Source organism: Lipotes vexillifer, unplaced genomic scaffold, assembly GCF_000442215.2.
Source record: "Lipotes vexillifer unplaced genomic scaffold, Lipotes_vexillifer_v1.1 scaffold257, whole genome shotgun sequence".
NCBI lineage: Eukaryota > Metazoa > Chordata > Mammalia > Artiodactyla > Lipotidae > Lipotes > Lipotes vexillifer.
Window position 1 is genome coordinate 217,465 of NW_006778935.1, and position 24,960 is coordinate 242,424.

The 24,960-nt window shown below is 41.1% G+C and overlaps 1 protein-coding gene across 2 annotated transcripts in view; it reads left to right on the top strand.

Annotated features, from left to right (window-relative positions):
• The window catches only part of PAK5 (p21 (RAC1) activated kinase 5), a 183,728-nt gene that overhangs the window by 104,662 nt on the left and 54,106 nt on the right, over positions 1-24,960 (top strand). The gene's annotated exons all lie outside the window — the stretch shown is intronic.

A 24,960-nucleotide genomic window follows, 5' to 3' on the forward strand; every position in this document is an offset into this window, starting at 1 on the left:
GTGGCCTCTCCCGTTGCGGAGCACAGGCTCCGGACACACAGGCTCAGCGGCCATGGCTCACGGGCCCAGCCGCTCCGCAGCACGTGGGATCTTCCCGGACCTGGGCACGAACCCGCATCCCCTGCATCGGCAGTTGGACTCTCAACCACTAGCGCCACCAGGGAAGCCCCCCTGAAGTTTTTTAACTCTCAGACTTGTCCACACTGAGCCTCCAGCAATTTGTCAGTTAGAGTCCAAGATTTCCTATTGTGGCGCTAGTTCCCATGGAGGTTTCTGCTCTGTTAAGTTGTGATTCTCTGTATTCACCCGTCTCTCCAATTTGGGGAGGCAAAGTTTGCCCTGTGACCTCACTGCTCTGATGGAGCTAAGAAGAACTATTGATTTTTTCAGTTTGTTCAGCATGTTACTTGTTGTTAGGATGGAGTGGCAACTTCTAAGCTCCTTACATGCTGGACCAGAAACCGGAAGTCTGGTATTTGTAAATAAAGTTTTATTGGAACATAACCACACTCATTCATTTTCATATTGTTTCTGGCTGCTTTAGTGCTACAGTGGCAGAGTTGAGTCGTTGCCATAGAGACCATTTGGCCCACAAAGCCAAAAAGACTTACTATTTGGACATTTACAGAAAAATTGTGTTATTCTCTGTTCTAGGTGATAGGGGGTCTAATGATATGTAAAATAAAGTTTCTGTTTTTTGTGGAGTTTACATTCTAATGGGGGAGAGATAAAGTAAAAGCTAATAAATATCAGGTGGTGATAAGTGCCAGGAGGAAAAGTAAAGGGGACAAAACGTGAGAGGGAAGGGAATAGACAGGGTGGTATGGGAAGAGCTGGTGGTATTTCAGCGGCGGTGGGACTGGGGTGAGGGAGCAAGTCTGGGAGATGTGCTCTCCAGGCAGAGAAGACAGGATGACAACCAGTGTCAAGGTGAAGTAAGCTGGGAGGAACAGCAACCTGGAGGGCAGGGGGGCCTCGGGGCCCTGAGCTCAGACCTCAGTGAGAACTTTGGATTTGGACGTTCACCATCCATTCTGCTTCAGAGTTTGATTAACGTGAACCACTGAGGTGTTTTCCTTAATGGACCAGGCACCTTGGGTTTCCATAACAGAGCTGAATAACATTGTTCATACCTGTTTAAAAATTTTTTTAAGAAGAGAACAGAGCTGTCTCAGGATGGGTTCCCTGGAGGAGACCTTACGGCAAAGATTCATGTGCAAAGGATTTATGAAGGTCGTGATCCCAGGAAAAACTGGTCAGAGAGCAAGGGAAACAGGCAGAGAGAAGGAAGAAAGAAGCTCAGCAGTAGGGCAGTTTCAGGCAAGTTCCCAGTCTCAGCCTGAGCCCTGGGGAGCCCTGGAGCGGAAATGACTCCTCTGAGTTTATTCCCTGTTGAGGCAAGGAGCTACTCTCACATTCCCACGACAGGCAGGCTGGCTGAGGGCCCCTCCAGGTCCGGGGAACCATAGATTCCCAAGCACTACTGCTATCTGTCTATGCAGGCAGAGTGGTCCCAAGGGCAGTCCTTGGAAGATGAGTTACAGGAGCAAGTCGTTAGAAGCAAAGCACACAGAGGCCAGGGGAGGGACACACGGGTACAGTAAGAGAGACCCAGCGGATCCAAGCAGGTTATCAGCAGTGTCTGCTACAAAGACTGGAGGAGAAATTAGAAGAAGAAAGAGGAAATACCTTAGGATCTTCTAAATATGTCTGCACCTTATATTTGTCCATTTGTAATTCAAATATCAGGCACATCTCCTATATTCGATTCAGTTAACTCTATTAACTATATGATTCTGGGTAAGGATGGGGCAGGCACACTGTGCAGGCTGGTTCTCCAGTTGGGGGGTGCCAGCCCACACCCAGCAATGTTGTTTCAGAAAGTCAGAAAGTACAGCAGAGATAACTGATAGCACCGGCCCTGTGTGTGAAGACACATTCAAACTCTACTTGGGGCAGCAAAATGGGAGGTGTTTAATGATAGTCTGGAGGAAAAAGACCATACCTTTGACATCCTCTTTAGTGGCTAATATGGTTTTGAATACATTCAATGTAAAAACCAGCGTGGACTTTATTAGCCCACGGTACACCGTTGGGTTTGTGTATAGCAGAGTGATTTCAGCCTTATCGGCAAGGTACTTTACTTAGATGCCTTTTAAGCACCTTAAGTAGCCGCAGTTGCTTTTACCGTTTTCAACACCAGGGGGCAGACTTGAGTCTGAAATCTGATGTATGTCCTTAGAAAACAATAGCTGAGTGTAATTTTAAAAGAAAATAAAAAAACAAAACCCACTATGCTTAGCTACCTCCAAGGAAATTACCATCCAACATTTTACTTCTTTTAGTTTCATGGGCTGGTTACAAGCCTTCTGTGGACTAGATTTAGAAGAGTTGCTATCCATCTGTCTTGTCTGTTTTTTCTACTCCATTTGGGACAATTTTTGAGAATCCTTTTGTTTTAAATGGGAGAATATATTATCAGTGTTGAAGACTGACCAGCTAATATAGGGCCACAATTTCCAAATTCCTAGAATAGAAATTTTGCCAAAGTTAGTCATTTTTTAATGTGTTCTTGCTTTGCTAGTGTAAAATCTTTCAGTAGAGCACGCCAAGTGGCCAAATGCAGACAGGCCCTGATGTCCGTGCCTCTGATGGCCTTGACTGCTGGTCGTAGAGGGTTGGCTTCAGAGCTCGAGGGCCATGGGCTCATTTGCCTGGTGTGATTCCCTCATCATAAATGTCAGCCTCGCAGAGGGAAAGGAAGGGTTGCATCTGTGACTGCTTAGCCCCTTTTGGTGTCTTTGCCCTCAACTGGGATATGTGGGCAACTGTGCAGGGTAAAACTGTGATGTGTCTGATTCTCATCAGTCTGGAAGGTGGTGGCACTAGCTCCGTTACTTAGGGCAGCACAAATGGGCTCCAACTGCAGGTGACCTCCTCGTGTGACTCATGCTTATGGCTCAGACTCTGCCTGATGACCACCTAGTCAGTTGGCAAGTGAGAGCTGCTGGCCTGGGCCTGGGGAAAGGAAGGCAAGACTGTCTTTATTGCTAAAGAGACCACGTTGAATCTGCCTGCTAATGCAGGGGACACGGGTTCAAGCTCTGGTCTGGGAGGATCCCACATGCCGCAGAGCAACTAGGCCCGTGAGCCACAACTACTGAGCCTGCGCGTGTGGAGCCTGTGCTCCGCAACAAGAGAGGCCGCGACAGTAAGAGGCCCGCGCACCGCGATGAAGAGTGGCCCCCGCTTGCCACAACTAGAGAAAGCCCTCGCACAGAAATGAAGACCCAACACAGCAAAAATAAATAAATTAATTAATAAACTCCTACCCCCAACAGCCTTGACTGCTGGTCGTAGAGGGTTGGCTTCAGAGCTCGAGGGCCATGGGCTCATTTGCCTGGTGTGATTCCCTCATCATAAATGTCAGCCTCGCAGAGGGAAAGGAAGGGTTGCATCTGTGACTGCTTAGCCCCTTTTGGTGTCTTTGCCCTCAACTGGGATATGTGGGCAACTGTGCAGGGTAAAACTGTGATGTGTCTGATTCTCATCAGTCTGGAAGGTGGTGGCACTAGCTCCGTTACTTAGGGCAGCACAAATGGGCTCCAACTGCAGGTGACCTCCTCGTGTGACTCATGCTTATGGCTCAGACTCTGCCTGATGACCACCTAGTCAGTTGGCAAGTGAGAGCTGCTGGCCTGGGCCTGGGGAAAGGAAGGCAAGACTGTCTTTATTGCTAAAGAGACCACGTTGAATCTGCCTGCTAATGCAGGGGACACGGGTTCAAGCTCTGGTCTGGGAGGATCCCACATGCCGCAGAGCAACTAGGCCCGTGAGCCACAACTACTGAGCCTGCGCGTGTGGAGCCTGTGCTCCGCAACAAGAGAGGCCGCGACAGTAAGAGGCCCGCGCACCGCGATGAAGAGTGGCCCCCGCTTGCCACAACTAGAGAAAGCCCTCGCACAGAAATGAAGACCCAACACAGCAAAAATAAATAAATAAATAAATAAATTTTAAAATAAATAAATACTCCTGTTCTCTGTTTAAAAAAAAAAGAGACCACGTTGAGAATGCTCTACACACACACACATCAGCAGGTCATCAGTTCCCTGTTACCCAGAGCCCGGTGTCTGGCTATAAAGGGAATCCTTTCTCTGGTCCTGGGAGGGAGGTTGAATTCATACCTTCCAGATAAAGACTATCACTTGGTGAAGAGGCATCATTAATTTGCTCATTTGGGAGATGCTTTGCTTTATTCTTCATCACACTGAATAGCCTTATTTCCCTTTCTCCTCTTTCAGTCTCATTTCTATTACCAGTGGCATCTGATGACGGAGCAGCAGCTGGACAGTTTAATTTATTAGGGTTGTCAAGGCCAATCTACCACTGATAATAGAATACGGTGGAAGTGGACCCATCCAGAAAAGCAGATTTAATCTAAATGATTCAAATCGTGTTTCAGCAGCTTCCTATAAATTGATTCATTTTAAATTAATTCATTTCAGAGTCTTCCTATTAATTTTGTTTAAATATGAGAATATGTGCACATTACACAGGAATTTTTCTTTAAAAAAAATACCCTGTCAGATTTTGCAGAGAAGATATTTGATATTTAAAATATTTCCCTTTGGTTTTGAAAACAAGATTGAAAATCAAATAAGAAGCCATTACACGGGATCAAGGGTGTCTGATCACCTTGTCTGGCATAGAAAGAGTTGAGGCTCGCTGATCACCTTAAATCCACTCCAGGAAGGAGCGCTTGCACCTCGTGTTCTTGGACTGCGTGGCTGTCCTCTGAGATCAGGAATCCACTTGGCTAAAGCATTTATGGAAATTCCTTTACTTTTCACTTTCATTTCAAATAGTCTCAAATTTATACAGAGGTCGTAAGCACCATATAAAGAACTCTGTCCCGAATCTGTTGAGAGTAAGTTGTCAACCCAGTGCTCCGCCACCTCCAAATCCCATAGTGTGTTTTTCCTACTGAAAAAGAGCATCTTCTAAATAGCCACATGCCGCCATCTACATCAGGACATTAACACTGGGACTTTACAGACATTTAATTCTCAGGCCCCAGTAAGGTTCTCCAGTGTCCCAGTAACAGCCTTTATAGCAAAAGGATCTAGTTGAAAATCACCTGTTGTGGGGAATTCCCTGGCGGTCCAGTGGTTAGGACTTGACGCTTTCACTGCCGAGGCCCGGGTTCAATCCCTGGTCAGGGAGCTAAGACTCCACAAGCCCCACGGTGTGGCCAAACAAAAAAAAAGAAAAGAAAAGAAAAGAGAAAATGACATGATGAAATGTTGCATTTAGTTGTCACATCTCTTTAGTCTCATTGAGTCTAGACTAGGTCCTCAACCTTACTTTATCTTTCTTGACCTTGGCACTTCTTTGTGACCTAGGCAACTAATTTTATAGAATGTCCCTTGATTTGGTTTTGTCTGCCACTTCCTCGTAATGGGATTCAGGTGATATACCTTTGCAGCCCTATCAGAGAAGTGATCCTGGGTCTTCCTGTTGCATGTGGTCAATTTCAATGTGTCCCGTTGCTGGTGGGACTCACTAGACGAAGGTGGGGTGTTCCAGGGTTCTCCACTGTAAGGTTACTCTTTTCTCCTTTGTAATTAGTAGTAAGTATTGGAGGGGGAGGTCATTTGAGAAGATGAAATATGGTCCTTTATTTTTAAAACAGCCATCAGCAAAAGGTTTTTTGATCCTAAATGTTAGTTGCTTTTTTAAAAAGGCTTGGCTTTCTTAAGTATTTTTTTGCAATACACATAGAGGGAAATTAACTCTGGGTGTCTCTGTATTTCTCATTCGGTGAGGACACAAGCCCTAGAAATGCTTAAAAGCCAAGCCTACACTCGCCCACTTCCACTTTTTAAAAAAAGTCTTGATGTTTAACATTTATTCAGAAAGGTGCACAAATTATAAATGAACAGCCCAACACATTTTAACAAAGGGACACACTAGAATCACCATATTCTAGCACCTAACCCTACCCCAACAGATGCCAACCCTGTGCCCCCTTCCATTCTCAGTCACACCCAAAGGTAACCACTGTCCACCATAGATTTTGCCAGTTTGGGGACTTGACTTTAATGGAATTGTACAGGATCTTCTCTCTTGTGCCTAATTTTTTTGGACTTATTTTTAAATTGAAGTATATAGTGTTTCAGGTGTACAGCATAGTGATTCGGTTTTATATATAGGTGTGTGTATATATATATATATATATATTCTTTTTCAGGTTTTTTTCCATTATAGGTTATTACAAGATATGGAATATGGTTCCCTGTGCTATACAGTAGGCCCTTGTTATTTATCTGTTTTATATATAGTAGTGTGTATCTGTTAATCCCAAATTTCCAATTTATCCGCCCACCCCCCACCTTTCGCCTTTGGTAACCGTAAGTTTGTTTACTATGTGAGTCTATTTCTGTTTTGTAAATAAGTTCATTTGTATCATTTTTTTAGATTCCACATATAAATGATACAATATGATCTTCATTTTTCTCTGTCTGATTTATTTCACTTAGTGTGATAATCTTAGGTCCATCCATGTTGCTGTAAATGGCATTGTTTCATTCTTTTTATGGCTGAGTAGTATATGTGTGTGTATGTGTATATATATGTACCACATCTTCTTTATCCATTCATCTGTCAATGGAAATTTTGGTTGTTTCCATGTCTTGGCTATTGTAAATAGTGCTGCTATGAACATTGGGGTGCATGTATCTTTTCGAATTATGGCTTTCTCTGGATATATGCCCAGGCGTGGGATTGCTGGATCGTATGGTAGCTCTGTGTTTAGATTTTTAAGGAACCTCCATACTGTTCTCCACAGTGGCTGCACCGGCTCACATTCCCACCAGCAGTGCAGGAGGGTTCCCTCTCCTGCACACCCTCTCCAGCATTTATTGTTTGTAGACATTTGAAAACGTGCCTAACTTCCTTCACTCAACATTATGAGATTTACTCTCATCTGTGCCATCCTATACAGTTGTCATTACTGTCCCTCCCAGGTCACCATCCAGATTGGGGGTTTCTTATTCCTTCATTTGTTCCCCAAACACCTACAGAACATTCAGAACATTAGGTAGAGACTGGCCCTGGTAGACACACTTTGCTGCCCTGTCACTTAGGGGAATAATTCTGACATGCATTCTGCACGCATCCTTACAGGGGCCACTACAGGACTGAGCCCCAGTCACCCACAGTGGTAAGCAGCTCATTCATGCACCCATTTCGGATTTCTCTCATTTCCTTTGCCCTTTCCTCAGTCTCTCCATGGATTCCTGGAATCTTCTCCCATGTAAAGAACTAAAGACCTTTGTTAGGGTCTGCTTTCAGAAGAACCCAGATTAGGATACCTGTTCTCTCTGCAGTTCCCTGATGGGGTACCAAATGCCTCTGAATAGGGTAACATCCCAGGTGACACCCATGGTTGCTTATACAAGCCCTGGGTTTTTCCCTCCCTCGCACAGGATGCTTGGTTTCAGCATTCAGTGGCCCCTCTGAGGGAAGAAAATAGTGTCAAGACAATCAGGTATCTTTCTCTTCCCTCCAGAGTATAAGGAGAGAGGAGAAAGGCTGGTGTTGGTGTGTGGGTGACAAAGGGGAAGAGTTTCCCAAGTTTGGAGGCAACCCTTTTGAATAGGGATTTAAAACTCTTTAAGAGCAAAAGCTTTTGGATCTAAAGCAACCTAGCTTCAAACCTTGATTCCTCCACTTAAACAGGCTGTGTGACCATGACTGAGTCAGCTAACCTCCATACCCCTCTTTTCTCATGTCATAGGATGATAATAATTCTGCCAATCTTACAGGGTTGTTGAGTGGATTAAATTTGAAAATATATGTAAAGCCCTTAACATAAATCCCAAAAGATAATCATTTTTTTTTAGCCATGTGGATGTGCTGGCTGGAAGGCCTGGGTTCAAGTACACAGCTTTCCTACTTACTGGGTCAGGCCTCAGTTCTACATCTGTAAAGTGGCGATAATAGTAGTACAGACCTCATAGAGTTGTTATGAAGATTAAATAGGGAGAGAAACAGAGAGGGGTGGAGGGAGGGAGAGAGAGAGAACTTTAAACAGTGTGTAACACATTAAAAGCACTAGAAAATCTAGAAAAACTTGAATCCAGAAGCTGTTTAGAGACAGGGTCTTGGAGGATGGTCATGGCCTGTGGCTCCAGAGGGTGTGAGCTGATTAATATGCAGAAGGGACATTGGCTACTCACAGTGAACAATGTGGAAAGACAGTCCTGAAGTTTCCTCTGGGGCAGAAGCCCTGTGTGAATTGGAGACCAGCTAGGGGGAGACAGAAACCCTCAAGTACCAGGAGGTACTTATTCTCTGATTAAAGTAGGACAGAACTTGAAGCCTTTGGGGAATGAAGTGGCATAAGGGGAAGGGATTCGCAGAAACAGGAGGAAGAACAGAGGAGGAATGGATAGAAATGGATGGCTGCCTCTCACCACCACATAAAGCTGGCTGCTGCTTACCTGTCCTCCCTCCCCACCTAGAGGCACTTCTGGGAGAGGCCAGAGGGCATCCCTCCTCCCTAAATGTTCCATCTACCCAGAAAGCCATTATGTCATTGGCCAGGTAGCTAATAGGGATTTTGGCTATTTTTGTATCTAGAGGCAGCTGTGATCTTTCCTCTCCAGGCCACTATACCTACCAGCCTGCTATGTTTTGTGATGCTTCTATGTTGAAAGTGGTCCCATCCAGCTTCCTGGGTTCTGTGCCAAGACCAAATGGGTTAAAATAAATCAACTTGGCTTTCCCATTAAAGACTCCTCTGTCTCAACCATCTGTGATTTAGAGGAATAGGAACTAAAGTGCATGACTGATTGTACATGTTATTTTTCTTTTGTTCATTTGCTTGCTTGCTTTTTGTTTTTTATTTTGGTGTATTGTTTTCTGGTTAAAGACTAGATTAAGTAAATGGCTATTTTTGCCTGCAAAAGCTGTATTACATATCAATTCATGCAAGGTGAGGAATTCCTTGCTTTAAGTTCAAATTATTCCCTGAGAGGAAAGCAAACTTTGGTTGATAAAGTGGGTCCTTTCGGCATTTTGCTCAGATGCTGTGGTCATGTTTGATTTGGAGCAGCTCTCAAATCTCAGCTCTGTCAAATGTTGCGTGTAAACCAAGCTTTTTACTAGCTTACAATGTAGCATGGAAAAGTCCTGCAGTGAAAAATGATTAAAGAAGCGCAAAAGAAATCTTTAGATTCTGAGGAACTGACTGACAAATCAGCCTGAAGCTTTATCTATAAAGATGATTAATCCGTGGCATGTGAGTATCTGTACTAAGCACATCCCAGACACCAAGGGGCTCTGCTCCACCTGAATATAATGGGGCTAGCCATGGGCAATGAGATTCACTAGGTTGTATATTAGGGAGGTTCGGAGCAAAGTCTTTGAATTCAGACAGTCCTGGAATTGAATCGTGACTTCACCACTGTATTAGTCAACTATGGTTTCAAAAATGCTGCCTAACAAACAACCCCCAAAATGTAATGGCTTATAAGTACAAACACTTATTTTTCTTACTCTTAGGTCTGCAGGTTGGTAGGGTCACTCTGCTTCAAGCTTCAGGACAGCTGAAGTTGGCTTCAGGGTTTAGGTCGGGTTCAAGTCTGTTTTGGATGCCTCTTGGTATATTCTTGGACGAACAAGTGCCCAAGTCAGGTTCTTTTCAGGGAAGATGGCAAGAACTCAAGGAACCAAGCCAAACCATGCAAGCACATGAAAGCCTCTGCTTGTGTCTATTCACTAACACTTCAATGGCCAAAGCAAGACCCATGGCTAAGCTCAAAGTCAATGGGTCAGGGATATATATATTCCACATACTCTACTGAGAGGCACTAAAAAGTCGTGTACAAAGGGTTGAATTTATAATCATTATGGGGAGGGGGGTGAAGAATTAAAACAATATTTCATCTATTACAACCATTAACAAGCTTCAAACCTTGATAACTTCTCTTTGGTCATTTGTAACATGAGGCATAATAGTACTTGCCTCCTAGAGCTGCTGGGAAGATTAAAAACAGTAGATGGAGGATAGCACATAGTGAGTGATTAATAAAGGGTACCTTGATCGTAACAGATCTGCCCTTTCTCTTTGGACTCTTTTTCTCTCCTGATCTCTTCTCTCCACCATCCCATCAGCAGCACTTTCCTCCTTCAATTCCTGAATTCTCCTGCATGGCCTCTTCTCATTTCCAGGACCAATTCAAATAATTATAATTGCACATGAGGTTAGGGCAATGGGGACATCTTGGTGTTTATGCTGTGGGAAAGAGATCGAAATCCAGATATCAGCTTTATGATTGTGAAGCCCCATTTACTAACGAGGCCTCATATAATACACACCTCCACCACACCCTCCCGTTTAAGTATAAGAAAGAGCTCTGCAAAGCTGATATTGACCCAGGGGAGGGAGGATCACTTCAACATACACTCATCACCTACCATTATGGTGTCAGAATGGGATTGCTGACCTCTAGACAAGAAGTTCTGGGTCCTTGACAAATGGAAGTAGAAGAATACCCAAGCCATGCAGACAGGAAGACTGTCCAGAAAAATAAAGAGAAGGGTCCTCAAGCCATGCACATGCCCTAACCCTTCTCCTTTCCCCTCCATCAGATAGGCCACACTCCCTGTCACATGCAGACAAGTGTGTAGCAGAGGCAAGAGAATAAAAGCATTATTCCAGTGGAAGACCTGTCATGGAAACATGAGGACAGGGGATAAGCAGTTTCCCTGACAACCTGTTTTACAAATGAGTAAGGCTAATCTCTTGCTGGGAGCTTTCTCAATAAAGTCATCTATTATCACAAATAAGATTGTGTAAAAAAGCACTCCAAAACCAAAGAGCTTAAAACATGCTGCAAACTACAAAGTATTCCTGAAAGAAATTAAAGAAGACATAAATAAATGGAAAGACATCCTGTGTTAATGGATTAGAAGACTTGATATTGTTAAGATGACAGTACTACACAAAGTGATCTACAGATCAATGCAATCCCTATATAAATCTCAGCAGCGTTTCTTGCAGAAATAGAAAAACCCATCCTGAAACTCATATGGAATCTCAAGGGACCCCCAAATCACCAAACATTCTTCTTAAAGAACAAAGTTGGGGAACTCACACTTAGTGATTTCAAAACTTACAAAACAATAAGAAAACTATTACAATAATAAAAACCAAAGTATGGTGCTGGCATGAGAATACACATCTAAACCAATGGAAGAGAATATAGAACCCAGAAACAAACCCTTACATTTTTGGTCTAATGATTTTTGATAAGGGTGTCAAGACCATTGGATGGGGAAAGAGCAATCTTTTTAACAAATGGTACTGAGAAAACTGGATATCCACATGCAAAAGAATGAAGTTGGAGGCTTACCTTATACCATATACAGAAATTAACTCAATGAATCAATGACATAAACATAAGAGCTAAAACTATAAAACACTTAGGAGAAAGCATAATGGAAAAGCTTTATGACTTTGTATTTGGCAGTGATTTCTTGGATATGACACCAAAAGCACAGGCACCAAAAGCAACAAGTCAATAAACTGGATTTCATCAAAACCGTGTACGTCAAAAGACACTATCAAGAGAGTGAAAACACAAGCCACAAATGTGAGAAAATATTTGCAAAGCATTTGCCTACTAAGGAATTAATATCCAGGATATATAAAGAACTCCAACTCAACAGCAACAAAACAGTTTAAAAATGGGCAAAGGACTTGAATAGGCATTCTACAAAGAAGATGTACAAATGGTGCATGAAAAAATGTTCAACATCACTGGTTGGGGAAAATGCAAATCAAAACCACAATGAAATACCACTTCACATTCATTAGGATGGTTATTATAAAATGTTTTTCTAATAAATAAAAATGGAAAGTAAAAAGTTCCAAGGATGTGGAGAAATTGGAACCCTCATGCATTGCTAGTGAGAATGTAAAATGATGTACCTGCTGTGAAAAACAGTTTGGTGGTTCCTCAAAAGTTAAACATAGACTTACCATATGAAACAGCAATTCTTATTGTTACATAGCCCCAAAGAATTCAAAGTAGGGACTCAGATATTTGTACACTGATGTTCATAACAGCATTAGTCAAAAGCCAAAAATCGATCCATCAATAGATAGATGGATAAACAAAATGTGGTATATACATATAATAGGATATTATTCAGCCTTAAAAGGAATGAAATACATGCTACAACATGAGCCTTGAAGTCATTATGCCAAGTGAAATAAGCCAGGCACAAACAGACAAATACTGTATGATTCCACTTATATGAGACACAAAGAATAGGCAAAATTTGTGGAGAAATAAAGTAGATTTGAGGTTACCAGAGCCTCAGGGGAGGCAGATGGGGAGTTATTTTTTTAATGGGCACAGTTTCTATTTGGGATGATGAAAAAGTTCTGGAAATGCATAGTGGTGATGGTTGCCCAACAACGTGAATGTAACTAATGCCACTGAATTATACACTTAAATATGGTTAAAATGGTAAATTTTATATTTTGCTATGATTTTTAGAGCTGAGAACAATAAGCATTTGTTGTTCTTCACAATTCTGCAAGTTGGCAGTTTGAGGTATGCTCAGCTGGCAGATCTTCTGGTCTCATCTGGGCTCAATCAGCCATCTAGAGTCAGCTGCTGAGTGGATTGGAGGCTGGCTGGTCTAGGATGGCCTCAGCTGGGCTCACCCATCTTTGCTCTATGGCTTGTTCTCATGGCAAGTGGGCAGGGTCCAAAGCTGCACAGCCTCTAGAGATGTAGGCTTGGATAGGTATGACATCACTTTGGCTGTGTTCTATTGGCGAGAGCAAGTCATGTGGCCAAAGGGGAAGAGAAACAGACACCATCTTCTGATAGGAGGAGCTGCAGAGTCACATTGGAATGGACCTGGATACAGACAGGAGAGGAAAATTGGCACCATTTTTGCATCAACCTACCACAGTTTGACATTGTGAATACAGAACATGTCAAGACACCAAATGGTTTGAGGCAGGATGGGCTCATGTATCTAACCTAGGAGTTGTTTACAATAGAAGGTCAGTGTCTGTTCTAGGAATTTAAAAATGTAAGAGTATATACAAACTCCAGTTAGTGCACATAATTTTCTCTACCAGGCATTAAGCACCTGTCAGATTATTTTTCAGTCAAGCCAGCTCCTTTGCAAACTTGGCACTTTGTAGGAGCTGTAACTCCTTGGAGCAGCTGGAATGTGGAGAGTCTTCAAAACAACAGAATTTTGGAGCTGGAAGGAAGCCAGGCAGATCTCAGTACAAACAGGAACCGTAGACCCAGCAAGTTAAAGCAGCTTGACAAAGGCTTCATAGTTACCAATGACCAAACTTGGACTAGAACCCAGATTGCTGAACTCATAATCCTGTGCTCTCTCTAGGACACAGTGGTGATCTCATTTTCCTTAGACTATACAGACCCCAGCTCAGTTATTCAAGGAAGTTGATCTGTTTTTTAGGACTTTGCAACTTAAAGTTGTCCTTCAGACCATCAGCCTCACCCAAGAGCTTGTTAGAAACTCAGAAATTCATGCCCCACATCAGACTTGCTGAACTAGAGCCTGCAAACTTACAGGATGCCCTGGGCATTTGTGTATAGGGTAGAGCCTGAGATGTATTGCATTGGGACACTGGTTTTCAACCTTGGCTACTCACTGGAATCACTGGGAGAAGTTTAGAAATACTGATGCCAGGGCTCTACCCCAGAGATCCTTATTTCTTTGTTCTTGGGTGCAATCTGGGAATAAGGATTTTTAGAAGCTTATCAAGCCACCACTTCTCTGTTATTGAGTCCAACTCATACTGCTGCACTGCACACAGGCTAATCAAAGAGACAAGTGGTCGGAGCAAGGAATAGTGACTTTCTTCAGAAAGACAGTAGACTGAGAAGATAGTGGACTAGTGTCCCAAAGCACCATTTTATCCAAGTTAGAATTCAGGCTTCTCTTATATTAAAGCAGAAGGGGGTGTGGTTGGTTGGTGCAAACTTCTTGATGTCTGAATCCTTTGTTCTTGCAGCTGTACAGGTAGGTCAGGTCATAATATTCCTGTAAACCCCCAACAAGACAAATGATATTCTCTGTTCCGCAACATTTTTATCTCTATGTGACTGGAAAAGTGTTATATCTTTAAAGGTCAGAGCCTTGAGAATGGGCTATCCTGTGTATTTCAGGCTATTGACAACATTCTTAATTTGTAGCAAAAGAGACAGGATACAAAGGTTAAGGTAAAAGAAACAGATCCAATATGAAGTCAGATTTGTTCTTCCCTATTACATCTGTAGTCTGTCTCTAATGTGCTAAAGATGTTAGCAGTTTTTGATTAGGTTTTCCCTCCATGCAATGAGCTAGTATTTTCTTAATAAGTACACCCAACCTTCAAAAGACCCTAACTGATGACCTTACTCCAGTGTCCTGTGTTGAATGTAGGATTAAGGGATTTATAAATTGCTGAGAATTGTTTAAATGTCCTTACAAGGGAAGAAGTTTAAATACTGGAACTGGTATTGAAGGGAATTTTTTAAACCTATTTTGTTCCCCAAAAGGATTGGCACTTATGTACAATGAAATCCCCCATAAGAAATTTTGTCAAATTATAAATACAAGATTGAGGACTGAAAAATATAAATCATAGAAGAGAAAAAAGAATAATAAAAGACACAAATGTGAAAACCTCACACATGAACATAATCAATAGTGTATAAATTTGATTTTTTTCCCAAGCCTCCTGGGAGTCGAGTTAAAAGAGTTGCAAAATTGTTTTTTTTTCAACAGAGACAGGAAATGAGAGAAACAGTCTTTCCTACAGGAAAGCAAAGCTTGCTAACTCCAATTTGTAAATAAGTGTTTCATGAGGTCTTTCAGTGAGGACACAATGACATTATGAACCATGTCTTGGAGAAAGTTCCTAAGGCAAAAGCAGGACTGGATTTCATCTGTTTCTTGTAGTGTCTTTTTGTTAAATCTGTTGTCATCACATGAAACACAATTGATGGAATATGGCTTCGGAAAAAGGAAAGATAATATTGTTTGAGTTTCTTCTGGGGTTCATGTGTGGGTGTTGTGTGTATCCCAGCTTAATCTAAGATATAACTTAGGGAAGGGGAGTTGTAAAATCACCCCCTCTTTAAATTTGGCCAGGTAGCTGCCATCTGCCTAAAGGGAGAATAGTGGGTTTTCTCTCTTGTGCTGGTGCAAGGGCTCTTGCTGTTCTGTTAGTATCCCTGAGTGCGTGAACAAGATTATCCAGTAAACTCTTTTTGGACTCCTTCATTCCAGCCATAAACTTGCCCTCTGGGATGTTTGAAGAGTCATAATAGGATAAATGTGCTCCAGCATTAAGTCACAGAATATGTTCTAGGAACATAATACCCCAGAGCTTCCCTTTGTGTTATGAATCAATCATTTTCCCTTTTCTGCTTTGGATGGCTGTTTCTTTCTTGCGGTACACGGGCCTCTCACTGTTGTGGCCTCTCCCGTTGTGGAGCACAGGCTCCGGACACGCAGGCTCAGTGGCCATGGCTCAAGGGCCCAGCCACTCCGCGGCATGTGGGATCTTCCCGGACCGGGGCACGAACCCGTATCCCCTGCATCGGCAGGCAGACTCTCAACCACTGCGCCACCAGGGAAGCCCTGAATTTTTACATATATATTCGTGTGACCTTACTTCAATATATTTGTGGACGAAAGCTGTCATTTATAACTCTGCAGGTTTGTGAAGTACAGTGCCCCTGAGCTCCTTTTCTCCACTCGCTTTCTTGTGAGCTGGCCGCAATACCGCAGAATTGTGTGACCACAACCCAGATCACAACCCAGATCAAAATATAGAAACTTTTCATCACCCAGAAAGTTCCCTTGTTCTCTTGGGTTTCTTGCCAATGAACATCCTTCCCCTGGAGGTAATGATTATTCTGACTTGGATCACCAAAAAGAAATGGGTTAATAACTATTAATAACAATATTATTATTTAATAAATAATTAATAATTATTCCTAATAACTAGGAATACTTTGTATATTTCTGAAATATTTGGAAAACGTGGAGCCCAGCTTTCTCCACTTTTTCCCCACAGGGGCATATTTTTTGTTTGGCATCTAAGACCAGTCCATTTCTGAAATATTAAGTACATTATTTTAATACTAACTTTATACTTTAAATGTCATTTAACCACCTAGCAGTTTTATTTACAGATTAACAAGTTTCTTAACATTTATTATGCCTTGAAGAAATCACTTTTATGTTTGTTAAAATTCCTTAAAATGTCAGGTTAAAAAAATAACAAAGTTTTGGACACTCAAAGGTAAAATTCTGTTGACCAAATTTAAAATAAGCATACCTTGTGCTTCCTTATAAAGCGTATCAGAGAAAGCAAAAAATGTTGACATTTAGCATTGCATATTAGCAATATTTCAAGACTCATTTGGTTTGTCTTTACAGGGGGAGAGTGGTAATCAATGCACATACTACACATTTTGTTAGTTATTAAATTTTTAAATGTCAGGATCTTGAGCAAATGGGATGTAACAGGATACTTTTTTTGTTACAGTGACAGAATTTTGAAGTTGCTGCAAGGGCTAATTATTCCAAAGAGCAATCAACTTGTTTTTCCCCAGTTCCCATAATTCTGAGTTTTAAACATCCTTCCTTAGGAAAGTTTTGTTTCTGGAAATATTTTATTTTTGCTTGCTATGGTGTTTGCTTACATTCCCTTCATTGTATCACAGAGTGATACAGCTTGTCCTGCTGCTTTTGCTGTCTTTTCTACCCCTTCAGAGGGTAGAGTTGCATGTGCTGACAGAGGTGCTGTGATTTCCATATATATTGAGAAGCAGTATTTGTAATAGATAAGAGTGAGCCTTGCTTTCAAACCCTGCACCTACCAGCTGAGTGACATCAGGCAAGTGACTTGGCCTCTCTAAGTCTTATTTCCTTCCCTTGTACAAAGGGGTAATAAAGCCCCTATCTCAGAGTCTTGTTGTAAGGATTAAATATGGGAAAAACACTTCTAATTGTCTTGGCACACAGTGACTGTTTAAGTCAATGTTAGTGACTGGAAGCTCTTTTAAACAAGTGCATGGAATGATGGCAGCCATTTCAATTATCTCACAAATTATTTAAAGCTCACATCCTACATGGGGGAGGGGAGTGCTCAACTCTTGCATATGCCCATCTCATCTGCGATGCCTAAGGTTGAGCTCAACACCCAGCAAAACTCAGCCAACTTGCTTCTCTACTCACTTGAAAATTCCTTCGAGAACAGGGTGTGGTTTCTTATTCTAGTGGATTGACTTGGCCCACAAACTGAATTGCTTCACGAGTGGGGAGACCTGTGCTTCATGTCCGTTCTGCCACAGAACCACAGATTGTCCGTGAGCCAAGAGTGGTCCTTTGGTGCCAAGTGACCACATCCTTCTGAAACCACACACCCAACTTACTGGGAGTCTTTCTTCTTTTTTGTCATGGCACATGAATCAAATACTAGAACAGTTTTCCCCCAAAAAATGTTCCTGTCCAACTAGTGATACTGTAGATTTTATGCAAACATTTTATGTAAAGGGCTTGATAGTAAATATTTTACATTTTGAGGGCCATGTGGTCTCTGTTGCAACTACTCACTCTGCCAGGTGTGGTGCAAAAGCAGCCACACACTGTAGCTACACAAATGGATGTGGCTGTGTGCCAGTAAGATGTTGTTTACAAAAACAGGCTAGATTTAGCCCATGGGTCATTGTTTGCCAACCCCCGTTCTACCTCAATGCTGTCCAATCAAAATATAATGCAAAACACATTTAATTTTACATTTCCCAGTCACCACATTTGAAAATTTCTTGATATATTTAAACATCTCAATCTTTCAGGACTTTTAAAAGATGGAATAAAAAACAAAATCTTAGAGTAGAAAGGGAAAGATGCCTTACCTCACAGATACCCTAAATTTGTTGAAGCAACCTGATATCTAATGACTTCCTTAAGAAATCTTAAGTGATAATAGGAAACTGCATAAATATTAAAATGCCCATTTTAACTGATTTTTTAGAGTCCATATAAATGGAACCAAAATTATAACCATGAGGCTGTGTCAATTTCAAATAATTTTGACATAAAGAAACCTAAAACCCACTCAAAGATAAGCTTTGACCACAACCCTGTTTGGATTTCATGCCGACTCATCCTTTGTGGGCAAAAGCAGATGATGGGGCTTTCATGAGTAGCACCATTTAAGAGAAGCCAGTTTTCCCAGACTCATCTCTAGTGAGTTTCCACTCATATAAATGCCCCTTTCTGTAGCCACATCAAGGGTTAGCATTCCCTACCCACAGGCACGCAGGCCTTTCCCCCTTCTGCAGTCTGGTCCACCTGCCCTAGTATAAATGGGCCCAGCTCGCAGCTTTTGTGCCTCCTTTCTTCTGCATCTCCCTACTCTGGCCAGTGTGGAGGAAAGGGGCACATAGATGAATTGGGGCTGGCTGGTCTAGGATGGCCTCAGCAGGGATGGCTCATCTCTGATCCTCCAGATGGCCAGTCCAAGCTGGTTCACCTGGGAAAGGCAGGGAACAGAGAGAGCAGGGCTTCCTGCAGCCCAGACTACGAATTAGTATCATGCCACTTCTGCCACCCTCTTTTGTGTCAGCAAGCCATATGGCCATCCCAGATTCAAGGGTGGGGACAGAGACTTCACCACCTCCCAGTGTGAAGAGCTACAGTGTCACATCGCATCGGGAGGGGATTAGTGGTGCCCATTTTGCAAGCAATCTATCACAGGGACTAATATCAAACTACAGGATTGACCCTTGTGTGATACACTCTAATGAAGATGCCTTCTTTCGCTATCTGTGTGAGTTTGTATCTCATCATGAAATACTGAAAAATGGAACACTTCTTCATGTGTGGTCAGCTCTTCTTGGTACCCAAGCATCAAGCTAAGATAAGTAGTTCCAGTCACAGCTCTCAGTGCTCCATCTTGGGCTCCAGGTGCTGCAGTTCATTGTCAGTGCATGTCTGGTTCATAACTCAGAGTTGGCATCCCTGGAGCTGGTGTGGGTGACCTTGGCTCCATGGCCATTGATGGAGGATTAGCCTGGACACACTTTTTTTTTTTTTGAAGTATAGTTGATTTGCAGTGTTGTGTTAATTTCTGCTGTACAGCAAAGTGATTCAGTTAGACATAAATATACATTTTTCTTTATATTCTTTTCCATTATGGTTTATCACAGGACGTTGAATATAGTTCCCTGTGCTATGCAATAGGACCTTGTTGTTTATCTATTCTATATATAATAAGTTGCATCTGTTAACCCCAAACTCCCAATACATCCTTCCCTCCACCTCCCCACCCCGTCTGCCTGGCACCCCTAAGTCTATTCTCTGTGTAGCCTGGACACACTTGATAGAGAAACCAGGGAAAGTCTGTCTCTCTGTACTCTTTTATTCCAGGAATGCTTTATAATTCCAGGCTCACTATAGTCATCATTATGATTCGTGAGTTAAGGTAATTCCTTCCAGCTGCTATAACGTATTAACCCATGCACCTCAGTAAATAAGCTCAACAAGATAGGAGTTTATTTCTTACTCAGTATCCAATGTGGATGTTCCTGTCCAGAGCATGGCATTGCACATGGTCATTGAGCAATGCAGATTCCTTCACATGGCTCCAGCATCTCCTAGCAATTTCCTGCTAGATCTTCTCCATCCAGCTGGTAGACAAGAGAATAAAGAGAAGAAAAGACATTTCTTTGTAACTGGCCTGGAAGGACACACATCACAACCTACTCATGGTCCTGGGGTGAGAGTTGGTCTGATGGTCCATTTAGGCACAAAGGGTGCTGGGAAATATGGTCCCTGGCTGGGAATAGCTTGACAGCAATAAGGTTGCCCTATGGAAAGGGAGCGCACATCTTGGGTGCATATCTACCACATTAACTGAGAATACCGATATTCACACCCATTGGTTTGTGAGCAGGGGACCCTGCCTTACTTCATTTTAATTTTTTTATTGTGAAATATATGTCTAAAACAGGTGTACTGGATACCTCTTGTGTCCCATTGCACATCTTTTAGGTCAACCTTTTTTCCTCCAGCCGTTGCTGAGACAGCCTGCTGTCACCTCGGTCGCACACTCTGCTTTTGGACCTGGTGATTTCTTTTACTGCCACCTGGTGGCATGCATGGGGGGGTCCTCTCAGCCATTCTGACAGAGGAGATGGGAAGATGAATATTTGCATCTTCATTCCCTTGAATCTTCAGTTCTGAGATTGAGAATTGATCCCTAATTGTCCACAGACAACCAGCTTGATAATGTACCCCCGAATTTCCTTCCCCTCTTCCCTGTTTCCCGCTGTTCCTTGACCTCACTTTCCAAAATAAACTATTCACATGCAAACCATTGTCTCAGCTCTGCTTTTGAGGAAGCCAGGCTAAGATGCGAATATAGCACATGGAGAGCGTAAAGAAGAATACTAAAATCTTACATCTTATGCTCAAATTAAGAAGCAGATTGTGGGATATTGTCTCATTCATCTCAGAGTGCTCCCTGCACCTAGAAACGATTTTTGATTTAATTAAATGGATAAATTACTGAGCAGAGATACCTCCATAAACTTCATTGCTACCTAGACACCAGAAGCAGAAAACGGCAAGCAGGTAACAGTTAAATTCCCAATTATGGTACTCATAGTCTCAGATTGACTTTAAATACAAACATAAAGCCCTTCTGACTATTAACTCTGGGCAAACTGACTTCAGTTGACTTCAGCCCAGCTGCCTTGCATTGCAAGCAGCAAGAACCAGGGCTATAAACTACACATTTGCTTAGCCAAGTTAACAATAAATAGTCACCTTCAGGGGTTATCCTTGTATGGAACTGATGAGTAAATGTGTCAGATTCATTGTGCTTTCAAAGGCAGAGAAAATGGCCAACAATAGAACATTTTCCAATTACCTTAATGAGGAAATCTTGATCTCCACAAAATTCATAGAACCTTCCTTAGATACATTCTACTTTTTTTAATAATTTGTGCAGAACATAATATTTTTAGCAAAGGAATTGGCTTATTTGGATTCCATGTGATTAAGATTATTGCATAATTTATTTTAAAGGGTTTTCATGGTTAGAAACCCTCACCACCCCCTCTGCTCTGAGATACCCTGCCCATAATTCTCATGTTTTGCAGGAATATGTGATTCTCAACTACTCACTCAATTAGCCCCACCCGCTGTGGTTACCAAAGGAGCAATTATACTCCAATAAAGATGTTTAAAAAAAGTTTTTTTAAGAGATTTAAAAAAATGAAAAAAAAAAAGACAACAACAACAAAAAAGTGTATGTAGAAAACTGAAAGAAAATAGAAGGTCTGAGTTCTTTTGATGTTAAAAAAGCCAACATTTCTTCCCATAAAAATCCAAGTGTATCAGGTCTTTTTGTTGTGATTATGTACTCAGGTGTTTCTAGCCACATTCCTTAATAAAAAAAGGGGATTGGTTCTCTGCAAAGAGGGTAAGAATTTAGATGGAGTGTTTAAAAGTCGATTATTTTCTGAGAGGTCCTGGCTTATTCTTGAGTCAGGGGACTATTTGGCTATTGACCTCCAGAGAAGTGTTTACCAGAAAGACAAAATGAAACACATTCTTGATGAGGATAGAAGACATTGTTTTGGAAAAGAAATGCAAGGTTTTATTAGGGCAAAGCTGTTAATTACACACTTTATTATTGTCAAGGTTAATACAGTTTGTGAGAGCAGAGGCACTTTTTCATCTCTTCCTGGGAACAAGGGGAGACAGCTGTTCTTAGGCACAGATCCATTATAGCTTATCACCGGCCAGCAGCCTGAGGAAGGAGCACCATGAAATATGGCCTCTGTCACCAGGAGCCAGGGCCAGTGCTGAGCTGGTCGAGGCACAGAGCAGAGACAATGAGAACCACAGCACTAAACTCAAGTAGATTGGGTTGCATTGATTTTTAATGCCCAACTGTTCTTCTGTGTGAAATGTACTGGTACTCTTGCAATTATTGTATTATTGATCTCTACAAAACTGCACAACCTTGCTTTAATAAACATCACATCCTGACAGTAATAAATAGCGGTTCTTACCTTTTGAAGCCTGGTTAAACCGTGTTTTAAAATTCTGTATGTTTGGATTTCATTATCATCACTTTGCCTCTTAGGATTCCTTAAAGTGAAACCTGTGTCACGGAAACACATATTGCCTCGGTTCTAGTTAACTGGTTTTTCTGATTACGTAAGGTTATTATACCCTTCTTTTTAAAAAGTTTTTGGAGGGTGGGTCAACAATTTATTTTTAAGGTTGACATTTTGTAAGCCCCTTCTTGTTAACACTGATTTAATAGTTTTCATTGAAAGAGAGAAAAGTTTCCTTTAAGAGGGATTCATGTACACCTTCAGTAAACATTTTCAAATGCATTTTTTTGGAGCTCCTTTTTAGCATTTGAAAATGCTAAAAGACTGTGCTTTCGGTTCTTGGAGTTTTGTTTGTTTGTTTTCACTATAGATAAGATTTTCTTCTTTTCAAATGTCTGCAACCATACCTTAATTTCCGTGGTACTCAGCTTTTATTCATCAATAACTCCAAGGCTTGGATGGTAAGATCACGATGCTATTAAAGTCTTCATTTTGGTTAAACATAAGTATTTCCACCTTCATAGGGAAGGCGAAAATATTGAACAACTATAGCAATAACCAAATATAACTTAAAAAATGTACATAATATGTACATATTTAACACTATTTATGTGTATGTAATATATTTAACACTATGCTATATATATTTAATAAAATATGCATTATATATTTAATACTATATGTGTGTGTGTGTGTGTGTATATATATATATATATATATATATACACACACATATAACAGGATATATATATATATATATATATATATATACACACTACTGAATCCTGTTATACTGAAAAGCATGGCCCAGTCTAACTTGTTTTATTATAAAAGTAACCCTGGTTATAGAAGAATCTGGAAAATATACTCTGAGTATCTTTCCAAGTGCAAACCCATTTTGCTCGCCACACAACAGGCCAATAAGTCAGGAGACGAGTCTTTGGGGCAAGCAATAACAACTTTATTCAGAAAGCCAGCAGGCTGAGAAGATGGTGGACTAGTGTCCTAAAGCACCATCTTACCCAAGTTAGAATTCAGGCTTCTTTTATATTGAAAGGGGGTGGGGTTTATTTGAAAGTATCCCATTTTTTAGATCTAATAAGAAGTATCTATTTAGTATATATAACAACTGGAAGTAATTTGAGGTTCAGCTGTTTAAATTCAAGACATTTGTATCTAAAATTACTAATAGTAATTTTCTGAAGTCTACTACGTCAATTATCCTTTTTCTTCCAGTGTATAAAGCTGAGATTTATTTCTTCTATCTGTTTGCAGCTTCTTATTTTCCTAAATTATTATCAACCTAATTTAAAAGTAAATTTTACCCATAAAATAGTGAAATGACTGCCACTATTAGTACTTACTATTAGTATGCCAGGAATCATACCAACTATTCTGCACATGTTATTTCATTAAATCATCCCATTAACCCTATGAGGCAAGGATTTATTCTTGCCATATTATGTATTAGGAACTGTGACTTAAAAGATTAGGTAACTTGCCCAGTACCACAAGGCTGATAAGTGCTGTGAGCCTAAGATTCAAAACAAGGGTAATAAATACATACTACTTGCTTTTTCAAAACATTTTTTATTCAGTAAATAGTCTTTATTTTTCTTCTAAATAGCATTTAGCTCATAGCAATATTAATATTTCTACTTCAATATTAACAAATGTATAGAATTCTGTGTATTGGGTTTACTGCTATAATTTTGCATGCAAACTGAACATACTTTGGCTATTCAATGATAAGTGCACAGAAACAGCAAACTCCCCAATTCTGAGGTCACAGGTTAATTTGTATGCTTAAACAGCGACCCTCTAATCCCCACGGAAATCTAGACAAACATACTTGGGCAATTAAAAAAATTTGTGAAATAGTTGTTTATAATTGTTTGGTTTTTAAATTTTTTTCAAATGTAAGACATTTGAATGTGTAGTGGGTAATCTGTAGGAATGTGCAGAGGGTAATTTCTATCCAGAATGCTGGCTAAAATTTAGTAGATACACTGTGATATAAACAAATGGATACTATTTTCTTGAAACTTACTACAAACACTACTGAAGAGAAGAGGAGGCCAACAGTTTAAATCCACAGGAAGTAACAGTACATATGTCTCAGAGGCTTTGAAGAGCACCCTGAGCAAATAGAGAATGAGAAGTGTAAACAGGTAGGACCCACCTGCAGTGCAATAGGAAGCTGCTCGAACAGACTTGATACTTTAGAGTGTGAGTTATTAGCATTCATATTTAATGCATTAGAAGCTGTCCATTTCATATTTGCCTCTTCCCAGGCTGCTCCCTCTTTCCTGTTCATAGGTATTGTTTCTCCCAAGTTTATCTGTTGGGGGTTGCATAGACATTGCTCTGAGAAGAGGCCCAAGTATATATATGATATATGATTCTTTCTTTCTCTCAACAGAACGTCACCTATTTTGGCAACCAATCAATCAATGTATATCCCTCTCCACAAAAACAATTACAACATTCCATATAAAGGAACACTATTCAGTGATAAAAGGGAATCGGGGAAAAAAAAGAATAGGCTATTAATTCACGGGACAACCTGAATGAACCTTAAATGTATTATGCTAAGTGAAAGAAGCAAGACCAAAAGACTCCAGAATGTGTGGCTCTGTTCACGTGATATCCTGGAAAAGGCAAAATTGTAAGGATGAAAAACAGGGTTTGGGGAGGGGTAGTGTCTGACTAGGGGAAGGTCAGGAGATTTGAGGAGAGAGAGGGTAGAAATAGTCTGTATGGC